Source organism: Labrus mixtus, chromosome 21, assembly GCF_963584025.1.
Source record: "Labrus mixtus chromosome 21, fLabMix1.1, whole genome shotgun sequence".
In the NCBI taxonomy this organism is placed as follows: Eukaryota; Metazoa; Chordata; class Actinopteri; order Labriformes; family Labridae; genus Labrus; species Labrus mixtus.
Genome location: NC_083632.1, coordinates 4,529,224 through 4,548,726, shown reverse-complemented (window position 1 = coordinate 4,548,726; position 19,503 = coordinate 4,529,224). Strand labels below are relative to the sequence as shown.

General features: G+C 42.1%; 1 protein-coding gene across 11 annotated transcripts in view; it reads right to left on the bottom strand.

Moving 5' to 3' along the window:
- The window catches only part of tanc2b (tetratricopeptide repeat, ankyrin repeat and coiled-coil containing 2b), a 173,048-nt gene that overhangs the window by 133,157 nt on the left and 20,388 nt on the right, over positions 1-19,503 (bottom strand). For all 11 annotated transcript variants that reach the window (XM_061028725.1, XM_061028726.1, XM_061028727.1 and 8 more), the window contains exon 2: positions 18,922-19,037. The gene's annotated coding sequence lies outside the window, so the exon portion shown is untranslated. The remainder of the gene's footprint in view (positions 1-18,921; positions 19,038-19,503) is intronic.

The following is a 19,503-nucleotide window of genomic DNA, read 5'->3' as shown; positions in this document are numbered from 1 at the left end:
AAAGCCCTATCAGAAACTGCCTGTCTGTAATAAAGTGTATTTATGCATGCAACCTCAGGCTAAGTAGTCTTATTTTTTATCAGCGACTGTACACATTTTCAAAGGAACGTTCTTTCTTCTACATCCGCCCCAGGCCCATCACGATAGAAGTAGGTACAATATTATTTCAATGTCACAATTGAGGGTAACTGATGGTCTGGAAACTAGTTTAAGAGATGATGCTATCAATCTGTACCTGCCTTAGCAACCGCCTCAAGTAAGTTGGAAATCACGAGCAAATTGAATTTCCGCAAAAAGACAAAATCCCCAGTTTAAACTGTTTTTTTTTAAAACACTGATGTTTTAAAGTGTATCGGTAATTGGGGAGTGCAAGCGGCTGTGGGTTCGAATCCGACTGCTGGCCCTTTACTGCATGTTATCCCGTACTCTCTCCTCTCAACATTTCCTGTCTCTCTTCAGCTGTCCTTTCTAATAAAGGAAAAAGACCACCCCAAAAAAAAAAATTTAAAATGTATCGGTAATTTAGGCTTTTGTCTGTTTTTGGTTGGGTTTCAAATAAGACAGTAAAGGTTTCTTCGACCAAAAAGTTTCAAATAATTGAATTAATCCTCGTAAAAGTGATTTAAAATCAAGAGTCACCCGTTTTAGAAAAGAAGCTCAAAGATGCTGCTCAGAGACTGATAATCCCTCAGCAGCCAAAGCACAATGAGGCATCAACGGTTTGAGAATGACAAACTGTCTCTGCCCTGAGGGACGCACGTTTCTTGGAGCAATTACAGTAAAACCTTGTGGTCTGACGTAGGAACATGAATCTGATTCCTCAATCGAACAGGGGCAGAAGCAGAGGAGGCTCTTTCAGAACACGTACATGTGGAAGCAGCAGTAATCGAAGCTGAGTCATCCAGGAGACATTTAGTTCTCAGTGCTTGTTTCTGTACTACAGGGTCCAGTTAGACAGAGTGAGGTGAAGAGATTGGCAGATGAACTTGTTTACTGAAACTTTAATCCTACAAGAGCTGCATCTGATAAAAAAAAAACCTCAAAATATTCTCATGTAAAAAAAAAAAAGAAGCTGGAGGCCCCTTATTCTCCCAGCAGTAGACACCCTGCAGCATCAGACGGGGATAAATCACTCGCCCATCTCCAGTTTGACGATGGCCAGGGGAGCAGAGATCCATAAATCACACTGATATCAATAAGAGGAAGTGTCAGGCTCTGGCTCGCAAGGTGAGAGTTGCACAGGGCGATGCAGAAACCACTTTAGGTTGCCCGTAACAAAGTTTCCCCTCCTGCCCCCTCGGTGGGTTATTTATTAATCTAGATGGATGCCACCGCGCTCGTTGCTTTGCGGGGGGGGGGGGGGGGGGGGGGGTATCGTGATGCACCATATGAGGAAATGATCAGTCAGAGAGGAGTCGGGGATAATCCCAGGGCGGCTCCTCTAACTGCTGCTTTGAGCGTACTTCACCTAACAACGTTTGATTGCTGATTTCAAAATATATCAAATTGAAGAATGCTGATTCTAGGTTTGCATCTTGAATCACATTTTTTAAGATATTTTTTCTTATTTTCAACGGTCAAACATTTGAGTCTCATGCATGCATCATTAACATTATTTATAGTCATCAGTTTTAGACATTGTGTGCTTTAAATCATGGCTCTGAATACTTCAACAACCTCTGCGGCCTAAAGCTACTCAGCAGTTTATATATAGATTGATTTGTTATTGCAAAGTGGGAGGAAAACACATTTACAGTATCACGATTTCCTCCCAAAGTAACCTGGAAATACAATGATTTAAACAGCTTTGTATGTAACTGAAGGTACTGCACAACTTTAAGCAATTTTAAAATGTTTTTTTTAACCAGAATGCACCCTGGGAGTTGTAGGTTATTTCTGTGTTAATGTGTTTTTGTACACAGGCTTGTGACTTTTCACAGAGTTTTACTTTCATCAAAAACAAAAGCACTCCAAGTTTACGCTACCTCACAATGAAAATGTTAGACGCTTCAATCTTTTTGATGTTTATGTGTTTTTAAAACGTCCATTATTTTAATGTTTGACGGTAAAGAAAATACCCACATTTTTTTTTTTTGCTTTTTAAATGACATTTTTTTGGCCTTTTTGCCTTTATAAGACTTGACAGCTGAAGCGAGACAGGAAATGTTGGGAGAAGCGAGAGAGGAGGATGACATGCAGCAACGTGCCAATGTCAGATTTGAACCCTACAGCCTCTGTAGATGGGGCGCACGACATAACCGCTAGGCTATATGGTGCCCCAGAAAATACCAAAGTTTTAAAAGAACTACAGATCTTCCGTCACACTTTTATTCAAAGGGTGCCACAAGCAAATATACAGAGCACTGTCATTGGCAATGTTCTGGTACCAAAAGGTTGCCAACATATTTGTGCAATTAAACAATGTGCAGGAGTGTGCTTGCTATTTTTGGCCATTAAAAATACTAAATGACCCAATACTGGGAGCCTAGGACAGGTATTTGTGTTGTTGTGGTATGAAAGCAGGTATCAATGATTGTTAGGATACTGGTGACAACCGCAGATAATGAACAGGAGTTTCACCAACGGTACCCAAATAACTCCTGTATTACAGTGAAGATGATTTTGTATCCTGTCACAAACTGACAGCGAGTCTCTGGTCTCCTCTCTTATTGACACAGGAGCTGTAAAGTAGACCTTATGTCAGTTCACCATCTGCTACCTCACGCCTCCAGGGTTCAATGGTAAAGAGCAAAGTCAACATTTGGCAGAGGTTTCAGGTTCACTCCAGCACCGAAATGTGAAAAGTTCACATATGATACGTCCGTCTCCTTGCTTGAAGCTTGGCTAATACCGCTTATCTGACCTTTCAAAGTCATTTTTACAGATGTAGGGCCGATAACTTGTGGCAGGTAAGTCTTCCTCTCTGGCCCTCTATTAAAGTCCATACTGCTGAGGGGCAAAGTTTATTCTCCAACACACGGTCGCGGCCGACATATAGCCAAGTGAATTATTATCTGCTTTGGTTGTCTCATCTCCCTGTGGGGAAACAGAAGTCCTCCCACTCAGGCCAACTGGCACACAGTCACATAACCAAATCTCTGCCCAGTTTGAACCAGCTCAGGCCTCTCTCACCCTCTGATTTAAATCTACTCAAGCTACTCTACGGAAGCGACTGAAATAACACGTCACCCTTCATCAGGGTCAGAACAGAGCCAGATGGAGGAGGACATAATTCATTGCCTTTTATCTCCCCCCTTGTTTGTTTTATTTGATGTCTGGGCAGGAGCAAATAATGGGATGAAATACCGAACGCCATGTAGGCTGGGGTAGAAAATTCTGCGAGCCAGGTTGAGGTGGGGAATAAACAAAATGCACACAAAAATTAAACATTTTTGCAGAGTAGCACTGCCACCATTTTTGTTTTGTTTTTTCAGTTTAGTCGCATGTCTTCTTTGTAATCTCTCTAATGGCAGACAGCTCAGAAGTGCGCGTTTTGTCAGTGATTAATGAGAGCGTCTTCCAGCAGACATTAAAGACAACAAAATGCCAAGCTCCGTTTTTCGATAGGATGTGAAAGTACTATTTAATGCTGCCTCATTTTTCTTTGGTTTCTTCTTAAATAACACAAGACTGTGTGGACAAGACAAACACGACTTTGAAGCCTCTTCATGCTTTGCTACAGAGCAGGTAGATGGAGACAGATTGACAGGAAGAATCAGAATTGTTGATGTTACAGTAGGAGCACTGAAACCGTTCTCCTTTCACCTGAAATAAAAAAAAAGATTGATTAAGTCAACCCATGTTGTCCAACATTTATCAAATGTCACTTTTGAGTCTTAATCCAAAATTGTGTTTTCTCCATGACGGAGACTTGATGCATCATCACATTAAACTGCTCTGCTAGCGAGGGTCACTTTGGACATCACTTTTTTTAACCTGCTTCTTTACTGGCAACCAACATTAGTCTAAATATAATACTTTGTTAAAGCCGAGAAGCCAGGTGGAAATCTTACCAGGTACTAGATCTAAACACAAAAGTTAACATTCATTATCAAAACTATTTATATCATTTATAAATCTTGTTGTTTTTTTTCACTGGAACAATCCCAGAATAAATGGCAGTGATTTGCCTGCACAGCCCCACAGCTTTCAGCTTCTCCTTGACCGTTTAAATGTCCCTTCATTCTAAAAAATGAAGCTAGATGATGATGTAAAAGGTCAAAGCCTGTGTTAAATTTCACATTTGCCCAGGGAGAAGGATGGTTTAATGAGACGGTTCAATTAATCAGCCGACTGCTGCTTCCAGTCATCGCTCCACTCCTGCCTCTTCATTCAGAGACCTCACTGCTACACCTACTGGCCATTTGGAAGCGCTGCTGCACCATCTGCATTGATGCATTGAGCAGTTGTGAATTAAATGAAATGATAAATCTAAAAACCTAATCCAAATAATAGCCTTTCATCTCCGCCGCTGACATATGACACTGACATGCCCATCATCTAGTTAGAATATTTTGTTTTTGCATAAATCCTCTCAGAGGCCCCCCCATTTGTATGCCTCCAGCGTCCTGATCCTGCTCAAACAAATAGACGGCAGCTTCGGGAAGAAGAATGGTTCGATGTTTGACAGGCAGCTCAGAGGGGCAAATGGAGTCGTGACACGAGCAGGGAAGGTCATTCGGCAGGAGGCGACTAACGGGCAGGTAATCAACGTTGGCAGGAGCACACATTTGCATTGAGATGGAGGCATTTTAAATCAGCCCGTGGCTCTACTCGGGGCCGGCTCCGGAATTACATTAGATTATTAAAAAGGTGGAGCTTTGCAGCATCACACGGTCTCTGTTAATCCACTAAAGGATCTTCTTGTGCATTGTTCGTGGCGTTTAAAGATTTGATTTTCTGGATTTAATTATATGAAAAGACAAAGACTTAATGAATTATCACCTTTTCAATTTTCACCAACTCTCAGGGGGACGTGGCTCTTCGCATTAAACTTAAATGCCATTAAATAAAGTATTCCTCTGTGACAGACTTGTTTTATAGTGTTTAAGAATCCTGAACCACAGCGAGAACCACAGCAAGTCTAATTAAGCTTAATTTGACACTGATTAACAGTTAACAGAGATCTGCAGGGCACACGGGTGGCCCAGGGGTAAAATTCCCTTTCACCACCGCAGGAATCCTGGATGTGATTTATAGCTGTATCTCTGCGTAGTGTTTGTTGAAAGATGCTGATAGTTTGCCTTGAACAGACAGGAGTGGGAATCCAGCTTGGGATCACATCAGTCACATGGGAACTGACCCCTAACAGGTCTATCAGGTGGTTCTGGTGCATGAACGGAGGGGTGGTGGAACACCAGAGAGGTAGAATTAACTAAGGATGTAAGTGATTAGACGTTGTTCCCCCTACTTGTTGGCACCAGAATTTCACGTTGTTCAATGTAATTATTAAGATTTGTATTAATGTAGAACCACAATGCCAGTTAAATGTCGTGTCCAAGCTGACATGCAGCCGCCCACCACTAGCCGGGGCTGTAGCTCCGGTTGATTGGCCTATACTCCTCACTCTCCTGTACAGATGTAAAACAGCTCAAGTGGTGGATGGATTCTCACAGGAGCAGTGTGCAGGTCAACTGGCATATAACCATTTGACCATAGCAACCACATTCAGCACAAGCATGAGGACATTCCCCTGCAAGGAGGACAAGAAGGCCGGTGGTGCTAGCCCTGCTAACATTGGCAACCAATTTAACATTCTTGTCAAACCTCGTCTTAAATAAATTGTTTATAAGACAATTCTACAATTCACTGAGCAGACGCTTTTATCCAAAGCGACGTACATCAGAGAGTAAGTACAACACAAGCAAGGATCTAGAAAAAAGGGAACAATGTCAGTAAGAGCAAACGATCAGCTTTGAGTCTGATTGGACACACAGGTGCTGACAGGAAGTGACCAGAGGCAAAGCACAACATTGAGGGCAGTTCTTGAGAGCTCTAATCAGTATAGAAACCATCTTATAAGTCGACGTTTATCAAACAAAAACCATCGTCATCATCAATAATATGGAGACCATCATCATTAAGTTAGTAGGTATTCATGAAAGAGCTGGGTCTTTAGCTTTTTCTTAAAGGTGCAGAGGGACTCTGCATTCACCATTTCATTTTTGTTGGTCTTTTTTATAAATGAGGGTATTTAATTAAACTACCACTCAATTAAAACTGCAGTGAATTGGAATTGAATGTTCCTAAATGGGGATATTAGTGATTCCCCAATCCAAGTCAAGGACCTTTAGAGCGTTGTTCTTTATGGATTGCCGTCCAATAATATAAGTGCATCCAGTGTTATTTAGTGTCGTGAGCAGGCCCTCTAAATCTGAGCATAAAATGGCTGTGACAAGTTCTCATAACGTCCCCCCACATCTTGTCCTGGCTCAGCTGTCACATGGATCCAGTGCCAGCCTGAAGCTGGTTTCACACATAATTGTAGTTTCCTCTCCTTCCCTCTGCGTTGTCACTTCTGTCTGCTCGACATAAGCAGCCCTCAGATGATACCCAAATGGGTTGATTTTAGCCACTTCAAGGGATGCACTAAACAACCGACTAGCACAAGCTCCCACTCACTCCCAACAATTTAAAGTCTGTGTGTGTGTGTGTGTGTGTGTGTGTGTGTCCCAGTTAAGTTCATTCTCTTAAAATGCTTGACCACATGACACTCAGCCTTGAGCCTGTTGAAGGCTTGTAGTAACTTTGTATCTGTGAGCAGCAGAGCCTGATAGAGCGCTGGACTTACTTGCCTCGGGCTGTTGTGTATCAAGTGCAGCTGAGTGCTTCATTGGCTTAGCATGGTTCTAAGTGGAGTAAAGCCACAGGGCCACTCCTGGGTTGGTTTCCTTCATGATCTAGCAGAGTTACAAAAGTCTTCATCTGAAACGAACTCAAACCAACTCACAAAGCGAACTAGAGCAAAGCCTCTGCAGCTGAATGGATGTCCAACCTTTCATGGTACACAAATGCAATGCAGGCCGCAGATCAAAGCTTCAGCCGTAATTGCAAAGCTCGGCTACTTCATCTTGCATTGCTGCCTGAGGCTTGAGAATAGAAGTGTCATATTTTTTTCGGACGTTGCACTGCAGCAAAGCAACTAGCCATTCACAGAAGGCTGAATGCTTGCAGTTGCAACAACAACAAATGCACATGGAGACGGATTAGTGAATAATACTTTTAGAGCAGCTACTAGAAAACTACAGAAAATGCCTTGAAGCTTCTCTGTGTTGGAATATACAACCAACAGCGAAAAGAACCCAGAACTAATACTTTAAAAGAACTACTTTATTGTAAATAGACAGTGAATGTGATGGGTGTCCTTTGAATACGCAGCCGATGCAACATCTTGACTTTGATTTTTGGTATTACGATTTTCATTGATGGCTGAAAAAGACAAAATGATCAGAAATGGATGTCTCCTGAGCGTCAGTCAGGTAATGGTGAAAGATGCTCGACCACAAAGGTCAAATTTCCGCTCGCAAAGGTTATGTGTTGTTGCTTTCTATTTTTGTGTCGTCTGCAGGTGACATATGACGTCAAGAAAAAAAAACCCACAAGGAGTCCGTGCACCCAGCACATCCCCAAAGGTACAGGGAGAGAGTCATCAGACATCTAGAGGGTGGGTATTGTTTCAAAACCACAGGACACAAAGAGAACAGATCAATAGGGTATTTTCGTCCTTTCACACAGGCAGAGAAAAGAGATGGAGTAACATAGGTAGGTCTTAAGGGGGACCGATAATGACATCTGGTGCTGACCAAACGAGTTTCTGCCCTCAAACTATGCCTACCTGCTCATAAATAAGACGAGGCAAACAGCCCCAAATGGTCAAAAGTGATTGTTGACGGCTGCCTCGGTTTTGTTCGCGCCTGGGGAAATAAGTCTGTGAATTACATGAGCCTGCATATAAATGTGACTTCACTGAAGTATAGACATGCAACTGAGATAGAAGATTAATCTGTTTCCTGTTGAATTATGCATTGTTCCAGTCCTGTATTACTATGTGCGCCGCCATTATGTTCACGTACAGTCTGTGAAAAACTTCATTGTCCACTGTGAATAAGCAGCACCTCTCGAATTTCCTTTCATCTCACCCACTGAGACTTTCTACAGGAGGTGTGTATGCCTTCAGGCTGTAAATGAGTTAATATAACAGTAAAAAAAAAAAAAGGCACTGACATGTCCCAGGAATGTACTGTAGTACTGCTTTTTATGTGATCATTTATGCTGGAGGAAAGAAAAAAAGAATTTGGGTCTACAACCAACGTCAGCTTTGTCAATCTAAATGAGTTGTGTGCCTTAAACTCATGTTTCTTGACATCAATGTCAGGCTTTATAAATGCACTTTTATTTTTCCATCCAGACTTGCTATTAATACCAGAGCCAGCGATACAAAAGCAAAAACACATTAGTGAGCCTCACAAGGGCAACGATACCTTCAGGGTTTCCATTTGTGACTGTGAATCTGGATCAGAGAAGATGGTATAAAAGGATAGAAGCGAGTGTGGGCGGAAGAGAAAACATCTTAAATTACTTGTTCTTCCAGTTCAGCCCTCTGCCAGACTGCTGTCAGGCTGAACTGATGTTTGATTGAAAGCTCAGACAAGACCACAGTTAACACAGAGACAATTAGCGTGTTAGCTGGCTGCTGACCTCTGATCGCAATTTGATGACCACCAATAAATGTCTCTTAGATTTCCAGCCGCCATCACACCGTGTGTCACTCACGTACCTCGGGCCAAAGAGGGTGATGGAGCAGTTTGTTCCCACACTCACAGTGGAGAAAATCAGATACTATATCTTCCTTCACAATCCTGATTTCAATACCTGATTCTCCTGAAAGGCAGATACAGCATACTTATCCAATACAACTGCAAAGCATAAATACAATAAAACTGTCTAGACATGACCAATTACAGAGTGTGAAGGACAGAGAGATTTCTATTATCCAGTTTGATAGTCAGATCTAATTGAGAAACAATAAATCAAAGAATAAGTGACAATTCAGTACAGAGAAGATGGGTTCTACAAATCTCTCTCTGTAATATTTAAAGTCAATCTACTTCAAACATTACCAGCTTTAATCACCTGATGTGTTTGTTTTGGAGAGGAGACCTCACGGGTTAGATTGGATCCAATGAACAATCTCAAGAACAGCAAAAACAATAGTGGAATCAAAACCTAAAACAGAGTTCTTACAAACAAGTTGAAAAAACACAAAAAAAAAAAAAACACAAGAGTTAGATTTATCTGCAAGAGAGAAATCTTGGCCGGAAGTAGGGGTTTGCATGATTAGTGGACTAATCAAACATTAATGTCATCACCCTCGCTAGTTGGAACCACAATTACTATCTAGTTAAACTAAAAATTGTTGTGTCTAAGCTGTAATGCAGTCGCTTGCCACTAGAGGGAGCTGTGGCTTTAGTTAATGGACATGCTGTCTTAGCTTATACTGTTTGGATGAAAACCATCACAGAAGACAGATGGCATCTCGTTGGAGCAGCACAAGTACACACGTACAAACATTTGAAGTGAGCAGTGCATAACCATGTTCAGTACAGCCATGTGGACGTTAACCTGTAAGGAGGACCAACGCCTGGTGGTCCCAGCACTGCTAACATTAGCCAATCTCAGCAAACAAATTTGACATTGTTTACTTGCAAAGAAGTGCATGTCCCTTAGAAAAATAGCACAAAGAACTCCCAGGATTCCCCGCCAGCCTCAACGTCATCTTTTGTTATTGTAATATTGATTGAGAGGCCCCTGGTGGCGTAATCTACATATTGTATCTTTAAATATGCCACACACAATATGGTTTTGGACAGTGTTTAGCCATGTTAAATATATCATAATTTTGGTTTAGGGGTTAGGGTGGAATATCGTTACATTCCCTGCTAGCACTACATTGTTGTTGTTTGTTATCCTCAGAAGATAAACGACCAAGAAGCCGATCTTTTTGCTGCTCTAACACCGTAGCTATGAGTCTTTCAGTTGCTATGAAGGCTACTGTTTGAAGCTGCAAAAGAATGAATGGCCGTAGAAACAAGTTGATGCTATTCTAGGTTTATTTCTTTCTTTAAAGAATCGCTGCATAGAAAAGTGTTCTTGTCAAAATCAATTTCACTTTTTAGATACAGTAGGATCAGAGGCATTTCCAATAGTGGTATCAGGACCGGAACATCTTTAAATAGCACCATTTCTTCAGCTTGTTTGAAATATGGGGAAAAAAAGCTATGTGATTGCCTGACAGTGATTGTCTGTCTTTAAGGCGTTGCCATTCACTCGCTCTGTTTTCACTTCAGCAGGAGTGCGCTTTAGTGGCTTTTAATTGAAAGATACTTATCAGGAGTCATTTCATTAAATGACTTTGATTGTTTTCATGTCACACGGCAATTATTTGTCCTGTGTTATTATGACTAATCCAGAGCGTTGAGCTGATGAGGCTTTGTTGAGGAAATTAATGAGCTATACATCCAACAAAGGGCATCGTCACTCTGTCTAGTCCTTTTTAATTCAGCTGAACAAAAGAGAAAATAGTCCATCCTCTTCTGGCTGATAATGTCAGCAGTCACTTTGCATCTTCAACAGGGCGCGTGTCTAATATGTGTGTGTTGTGTGTGAACATGTGAACCTGCCAATCAGATGGAAGATGGCGAAGAGGCCGACACACGCAAGTTGTTCAGCCGAGGGTGCAGCGATATTATGTAGATGCAAACATGCAAGATCACCTCCAGTCCTTCGCCTGGACTGAAGGTCACAGGCCAACAGATGACTCCGCCTTTTGTCAGAGCTCGTGGCATGCACATTAACAGGCTGAGCCAGGCACTGCCAACATCAGCAAAAGAAAAAGGGGCTAGGTGCTATTGCCCTCTTGGGATGGAATGTGTCAGCCTTACACACACTATCTTCAGTGAGTGTAAATAGTGCTAAAACAGCAAGCCCACAGGGAGGGATTGGGCGGATAGCAAGGAATTTAAGAAAAACACCCAAAAGCCACCAGTTTGGGTAAACCGTAAGCATGCATATTTAATAACTCAGAGCAAAGAGCTGCTGGTTTTAGACCATGCAGTAGCCTGTAGAGTCTAAACTGTGGGTCAATTGCAGTGATACAAAATTACATTCTCCATCTGTTTGGCTACACTGAGCAGCAGGAGCTTATAAACCTATAATCACGAGTAAATGTCAGATAACAGGCACAAATGATATTCTTCTTTTACATTTCCCTTTACACAAATGACCAATAATGTCTTCTTAACTGGTCTACTACTAATCAGAATACAAAGTCGACATGTAGTCTCACCCAAACCAGCTAAAACGTGATCAAAGTGTAGGTTCTGTTGTCGTCGGCTCCTGCTTTGGTTTATTACTGAACTTTATAGAGGCATGAAGCCCAAGAGAGAACGCCCACTTAATGGACCCCTGCCAGACATTTGGCCCACAAAATAATTGGCAGCGGCCACCACATGTATGTCTGCTGTGTGTGTGTGTGTGTGTGTGTGGGTGGCTTCAGGAGTCATGTGTGTCACTGAGGTTGAGAAGCCTTGGCTAAGTGGATATCCCAGAGGTCTGGATGTCTAATGTCTGTACTCAAATGTGTCTCTTTTCACTAAACTTAATTCAATCAGAATGTTTTTATGATGTTAAAACTGGATTTATAGTGCAAGTCAGACTACAACTGGACTCATAAAATACATGTTAACATCTCTATTGACTGAAATCATACTAAGTAGAAGTTATCAAAGGGGGACTAACACACCTAGAGAATGTAGTTCATCCTGCACATTCACCTCAATTGGCCCAAACCGGACTAGGCATTCTGCACATGCTTCACAGTTCCCGTGCTGGGGCTCCGACCCAGAAGTCCAACAGCATGAATAATAAATCCGGGTAGAAAAAAGAACGAAGGTATCAACATTGCGAGTGCCGCAGCGAGAACCACACATTTTTGGAAGTACATAGGAAATGTATATGTAGTTGTCCATGTTTTTCCACATACAAACAGTTTGCACTTGCTAATATATTTGACAATTGTTTGGTATATTAAGTCAGATGGAGAAAGGTACAGTAATAACTAGGTGAAAGGGGCCACATCGCCACCTACTGTAGCAGAATCTGATATACCTCTGTCAGTAAATCGATTCTCCTTCAGGGCTTGTGAAATAGGACATAGACAGTAGTCATGTTCAATAGGCTAATCGAGCTGTAACCATAGCTCAAGTTGACTTTGCATGTTAACAAACTAAATGTTGAGAACCACTCATTTCATAATCTACCTATATCTTGGTTACCACTGCTATGCTCTTAGGCATAGAGAAGTGTCCTTCAAGCAATGCAAAAATTGATTACTGATTGGCTGATCAAAAAAGTTGGCAAATGTTTTGATAAGCCAAAAACTTGAGTAACTTTTCAAGCATTTTCTAATAAAGTTCTGAACAATTAAGTTTTAGTGCTTTATACTATCTCTTAACTATATTTATAAAAGTTAACTTACTCTACTTTTAAACTTTAATTGGGGGTACTAACTTCAATATGCCAACCTAGGCTGTAGGAAAGTATGCATGTTTCTCCAATATTATAAAACCAAACAAATAATCCATTGATCAAGAATGTAACTGGACAGATTTATCAATGAAGTGAGCCGAAGTTTTTAACCTGACTAACTGAGACCACCCACATAGTCACTGTGGCTTTACAAAAATAATTTGTCTCTTTCAAAGCCAGCGGCTGGCAACTCTTTGTTTTTTAATGTATTAGCTTCTGGGGGAGGGGAGGCAGCTGTTAGCCAGGCCCAGCTGTCGATGTCGGCTGGCGGAGATGAGAGGGGAGGAGTTGATTTTGAACAAACCTGCGCAAACATGGTCCCAAAGGAGCATCACTTTAAACAAGTCCCTCAAAAGCACAGATGATAGCTTGATGTCTCTGTTTACCTCTGTGTCTGCATCTTATTTATAGTCCCATGCACACATTAATTATGCTAAATAAAGTGATTGAGATGAAGAGACTGTGACTGACTTGGCAGAATGAGGCTTCAGATGAAACTTTTTTGTAGTTTGCAATTTATTGGTGATGGTTGTGAAGAAATGTCTCAAGTGTTGGATCCCACTATACACCTCAGAAAGTACATTTCTGAGCTGTTGTGGTCTTGTTGCATTATGTGCAAACACAACACAACAAACTAGATGGGACAGATTGAGGTGAGGTTAGGTCAAGATTGAATAGATTATGATGCAAAGGCCCCAAACTGCAGTCTTTAGCATAATCTGACAAGAGCTGGGAAAAATATGGCCCAATTTTCACAGAATGAAAATTAATTCACAACAGTTTTGCTGGGCCGTGTCTTCTTCCAAGGCCATTGTTATGCATGAAGTGAAACAGGAAATAAATACGGAGGAAAACTGTGGCATGGCTCAGTGTGGACTACAATGCAGATTTGCTTCTCATGCTGTTCACGACATGTTATTTCTCAAACCATACATTAGCACTAACTGATTTCTGGGCCTTTCATTTCCTGTGTTCTAGCTGGGCAAGTACATTGTGGACTTTGCAAGCCATTACAGAGACCACTGGAACCCAGGCACCATTACACTTAATGACATGGCTTTAAGATGAATGATTTTATTCTGCGGTTAAATTGAAGGCTTTAAGATGTACTTGCCTTGATTTTTCTGAGAAATGACTTCTTATAAACACAGGGAAGTTATTCATTCATCAAAATAATAGCCTTATACCCATCACAGCCTTTTGTCATTTGCACTCCGTGTGAAGCAGAAATATATGCATAGCTCTCCAGACAAGACATGCCACAGCTCCTCATATAACAGAGAGCACACAAAGCCTTTTCTGAACCTTTCATGTACAACTTTCAGTATTTCCTCATGAAAGATAAATTCTTAGCTCAAAGCAAATGCAGCTGCCTTCCATCCAAAGTCACTGAGACCAGACCTGACCAATGTGTCCAGCTTCAAAGCCTTTAGTGTTTTTAATGAGCTGCATGACACTTAGACTGGCTAGTCGGAAGTTGCTGTATTGAAATTATTTTTAGATTAATTAGAAGTGTTTTGGAGATGTCACAGAAAACAGTGAGTTTAAAGCACTAGTTGGTTGATTGGTTAGTTGGTTGGTTAGTTGGTTGGTTGGTTGGTTGGTTGGTTTGTTGGTTGGTTGGTTGGTTGATTGGTTAGTTGGTTGGTTGGTTGGTTGGTTGGTTAGTTGGTTGGTTGGTTGGTTGGTTGGTTGGTTGATTGGTTAGTTGGTTGGTGCGTTGGTTGGTTGGTTGATTGGTTGGTTGATTGGTTAGTTGGTTGGTTGATTGGTTGGTTGGTTGGTTGGTTGGTTGGTTGGTTGGTTGATTGGTTGGTTAGTTGGTTGGTGCGTTGGTTGGTCGGTTGATTGGTTGGTTGATTGGTTAGTTGGTTGATTGGTTGGTTGGTTGGTTGGTTGGTTGATTGGTTAGTTGGTTGGTTGGTTGGTTGGTTGGTTGGTTGGTTGGCCCTCAGTTAAACATGCTAAGATACAAGCTAAGATTGTTTCACCTGTGAGTAACTACATGCTAGTCACCCTGGACCCCAACCCACTGCCACCATGATGTCACCCATCGGTTTCTGGACTACGGTTTTGGAGCCTAGACTTTGTTCCTAGCAGCTAGCTCCAGGCTAGAACTTTATCTCTATTTGATTCCATCCGTCCAATGTGCTAATTTACGTCCTTGCGGTACAGCATTATGGCAGTAGCTTTTAACCGGAGCTACAACCCGGCTAGTGGCGGGCAGCGGCATTACAGCAACCAGCATTGCATTCCTGAATTGATAATAATTAATAATCAGTTCAACCGAATTATAATTCTCTAATTCTTTATCGTTTCGTCAGCTAATTTTACACATCTCTGGTATTGGCGGCATTTGGCAGATACCAGTATGAGTATTCCGAGAACTCTGCTCCCTTTATAGTCCATGAAAGCACATGCAATGGCAACGACACAGTCTTTCAACTGGCTTCCCACTTAATTCCCACCAGTATTAGCTGGAATGCATGACTAAGCCAGATGTAGACGTTCCAGGAATCAAGCCCAGGTCTCTTTAGTAGAGACGATGTGTCACACTTGTACCAAGCCAAGGTCTGTCTGCTTTACATCAGACAAAACATAGAGGTACACGCATGACGCACCAGCCCCTTTGACATTCAGAGCAGCTACAAAGCGTCTCAAGCGTTCCTTAATCCATCAATCTAAGACAACGTTACAATGTGCATCCAACCCGCATCGTGTTCCTTGTACATTCCAGCTACTGAGAATAATAAACTCTTGTTTGATCTGCTCTAAAGCTCCATCAGATTTCTGAATACAAGCCCTAACAGAGCCCAAAGACAACTAGCCTACATACCACTGAATAAAGATGACTAAAAAAGCTAAAGCGTCGAGATCAAGGCAGGGAGGACAGCTTTCCCCCTACGTTTCAAACAGAATTTATCAAGCCTGTAAATAGGTTTTCATCACAACTGGCTGTCAGTGTTGGCGTTTGTGGGTTTCAGTGTGTCAAATTTGACACAGCTCCCCCGTTCAGTTGCTGTGGGCTGTAGCAAACCACCCACACACCCCACTGGGGAGAAACCGTCTTCTTTAGATCACCTTCAACAACTTGACAACACTGATCATTCTCGTCATCATCCCCTCCAGCACTCAACACAGATTTACACCCTCAAGTGACCACTTGGTCAAATCATGACTAATACTATCGGGTGAAAGCCTTTAAAACAGCTTCTTTACTGAAGGCTTGTAGAAAGGAGTCACTACAGTTTTCATCTTTAAAGAATACACATCAAAACCACCAACACCAGCACCAAAAGTTTCCAGCAGTAGCCAGCGCATCACATTTGATGACACGCACAGTCGGAGGACTTGAACGCAGCACTTTGTGCGCCTGCGGACACTGTCGTGGTTCTGCTTTTGTGCATCAGTGACCACAACAGGAGCCATTCCCCGTCAGTCACAAACCGACAGACGCCGGGCTGCATGCCGAAAGGGACACGGCAGCCTGTCTCTGGTCTAGGACACTTAAGACCAACAGGATTCATGCATCCCCGACAGATGTCCAAGAACATATCTTATCTGTGACGCTGTTTAACAAGCTTGACAGAGAGGCTTTGCAGAACAAAAAATTCACTCGTCCCCGAGATGTGTCCCGACACAAGAGATGAAAAATGGAAGTTTCACGCATATAAACCCAATTAACCGCTCAACACAAAGAAATTCATTTCTCACCCCCCTTTAAAATGTGAGTAATGCAGACCTTTGAGCCAGTTTATGGTATCATTATAATTTACGCCACCTACTAAGCAGCGCTGGCACACTGTGTCTCTTTTGTGTGGCCAAAGCTTTACGACCGTGGAATCTCAGAGGAAGAAAAGAGCCAGTGTCATGCGGTCAGAAGACATTTCAGTCAGACAAAAATTTGTGTCAGCACTTTCTCCCGGGGAGCGAGAGGCCGGCGTTTCGGAGCTGTTAGCTTCTTCCTCAAGAGGAGAGCCAGGGTTTAATGGGACCACTCTTCCACTTCATTTGCCGGCCTCACGTCTTACAGGCCACAGCTGCATACATGTGAGCCAGCGACTGTCACTCTGCATACCTCTCTGCAGCGTGCGAGCTCTACACTCCCTTTAACAGCTGACAGAGGTTGTTCCTCATCAGACACATTTGGAAAGCTAAACAGACTACAGACATAATGTGTGGAAGAGGCAATGTTAAACCTGGTATTGAGATTGCAGAGGTCAGGGCAACGTCTTTGAGAAATTCCTACCTTATTTGTTTGCTGAGCCAATTATCTTTGCCCGACTTTCGGTGCTGCCGCAGTCATTTTTATTCTGATTATGGCAGAAATACAAAGCATCTCCCTAAAAAAAAAACTAAAAAAAACTTCTTATCGAAAGACTTTGGATCTATTTCAGAGCTAAACAACAATTTCATGGCTGGCCAGTCACAAAGTAATTACATATGGCCTCAAGCCGACGCATCGATCAGTACTCGGGACACTTCTTAAAATAAGACTTCTACTGACAGACAGCTTCTCGAGGAGAAAACAGCACCTCCACAAAACATGTGGTACAAAATGCACCAAGAAAAAAGGACTTGAACTTGAATTCATTTTCCTTATGATAAAGTTGTTCTTGATAAAAATGGAGGTGATTCCGCAGTTCTTTCATCTTCAGTTCTTAAAAGATGCATCACGACAAAGTGAAGGTCAGTTCTCCAAGGTTGACTTAGTGGGACCGATCTGCTTCATTGAAAATTTGCTTTAAATTTAGTAGCACTTAAATTGAACATGCTTGGTTGTATGAATTGAACATCTTTTAATTGGACTAAATTATAAAAAGAGTTCAAGGTTCAATGTATTTGTTAAAATAGGTTGTGGACCATTTTTTTTTATTGACATAGTACAAACAGCTTCCCTTTGTTTAAGGAGAGTATATTATATGAGGTGATTGTTTCACAGTGGTTAAGATATAAAATGGCCAAACAATCATTCAGAAAGGTGACGGATTTTGTTTGTTTGCCGCTGAAGATGCGCTTCTTCCTGCACGCTGTGCGACTTTCTGCTCAAAGCGTTCTCATTCACATATCGGAAAATTCCATCCATCCATTATCTGTACTGCTTTTCCCATTTGGGTCGCGGTGGGGCTGAGGCCGATCCCAGCTGTCATTGGGCGAGAGGCGGGTACACCCTGGATTGTTCACCGGCCAATCACAGGGCTGACACGTAGAGACAAACAACCAGCCACACTCACATTCACACCTACGGGATATTTAGAGTCACCAATTGACCTAACAAGCATTTCTTTGGACTGTGGGAGGAAGCCGGAGAGAACCCACACATGCACGGGGAGAACATGCAAACTCCACACAGAGAGGCTCCTGTCCCACGGGGGTTCGAGCCAGGAACCTCCTCGCTGTGAGGCATCGTTTTCTAGCCGCTGCACCACCGAGCAGCCCCCGGAAAATGCCAACAATTTTTCACGTCCCGTTCTGCATCTCATTAAGATGCACAAGTTATGTTAGTGTTTGCTACAGAGCAGAAGACGGAGGCAGTGATGTCACCAGAACCCTATATGCTTGTTTTATGAGTCCCTACCTGGTGACTGTTGGCTGTGAGCTCCACACCACTGCACAATGATTGACGCACGTTCACTGCAGATACACACTCGACAACACACTTCTTCTGCCTTATGAAAAAAAAGTTTATTTGGGGTATATTATTTTTAGAAAAGTCATATTATTTTTGCCTTTTATTGCTACTAACAGTGTCAAACGTTGGTTTTGGTTCAGTGACTATTTCTGCACCAGCACAATATTCAGGCTGAAAATCAAACAGTCCAAAATGAGTCAGTTTTGGGTACCCAGAAGTTTGTAATTTGTTGCCATGGTATTGAAGGTGGTGTTAATAAAGTCAGATTTTTTTACTAGTACTGATTGAAGTTAGACAAAATTCTGGCATCATGAGAGCCCTAACCCCCCAGCAAATGTTTGATCCTAATCTGAAAGGTTACACAAATTTGTTTTGAAGTTTGGTATTTCATTTATTTAAGGTTAATTGGCTATTGCATGAATTTGATCTTAGAAAAGAACAGGATAATAAATTTAGTCAAACAAATAAGACTTTCAATGTTAACTGAAAAAAATGTGTCTTCTTCAGAAAGTTTTCAATTAACCTTTAAAAATAAACTAATTTTGCTGAGTAAAACCAAATTCTTCACCTTGTCCTTCTTGCCAACAGTTAAGAATGCATGCCCTCGTTTTGTGAATGTTACTTCACACCATTTAGCCACCGGTGTAAACAGGTCCCAGCTATAAACACGAGGTAAGTGCTTTGAAACTTGAGAGATGACTCACCATGAGTAGACAGCAGGCAGGTCTCCAAATCCGGCTTTGAGGGCAGTGAGGCGCTACATTTCTCTGGGCTGAACCACAGTCCAGATCCCTCTCCAGAGGGGACACCCAGCGGATCTCTACAAAGGCAAACCACAGCGACAAAAATATTAACTCAAGGAAAGCAACTGACCGAAAAGAACCTTGTATTGACACACAGCAGATGCAATTTTGAAATCCGGCTCAGCGGCACAATAAGTCTACGCAGTGGTCTGTAACTGTTCACTCTCTGTTGGTGATTTTTTTTTCAACACAAGCAGAGGCTGATGATGCAAACAACGCCGTTTGGGGTCCCTACAAGGGCTGGTTGTGAAAGGGCAGGCTGGGACAGTAGACAGTTGTCAGCCTCTTTAGGGGGGTGGATCTGACATAAAGTGCTGCTTTCAGAGTCATGATGCACAGAAACAGAGTCCCTAAGCACTCCAACCAAATGTGTCATTATGTCATTAGGTAGAGAGTTAAGGAACGGGAGAGGGGGGAGTGACATTTCTGAGTAGAAATGGAGATGATAGAAGTCAATATGCACAGATGAAAAGCTGAAATATT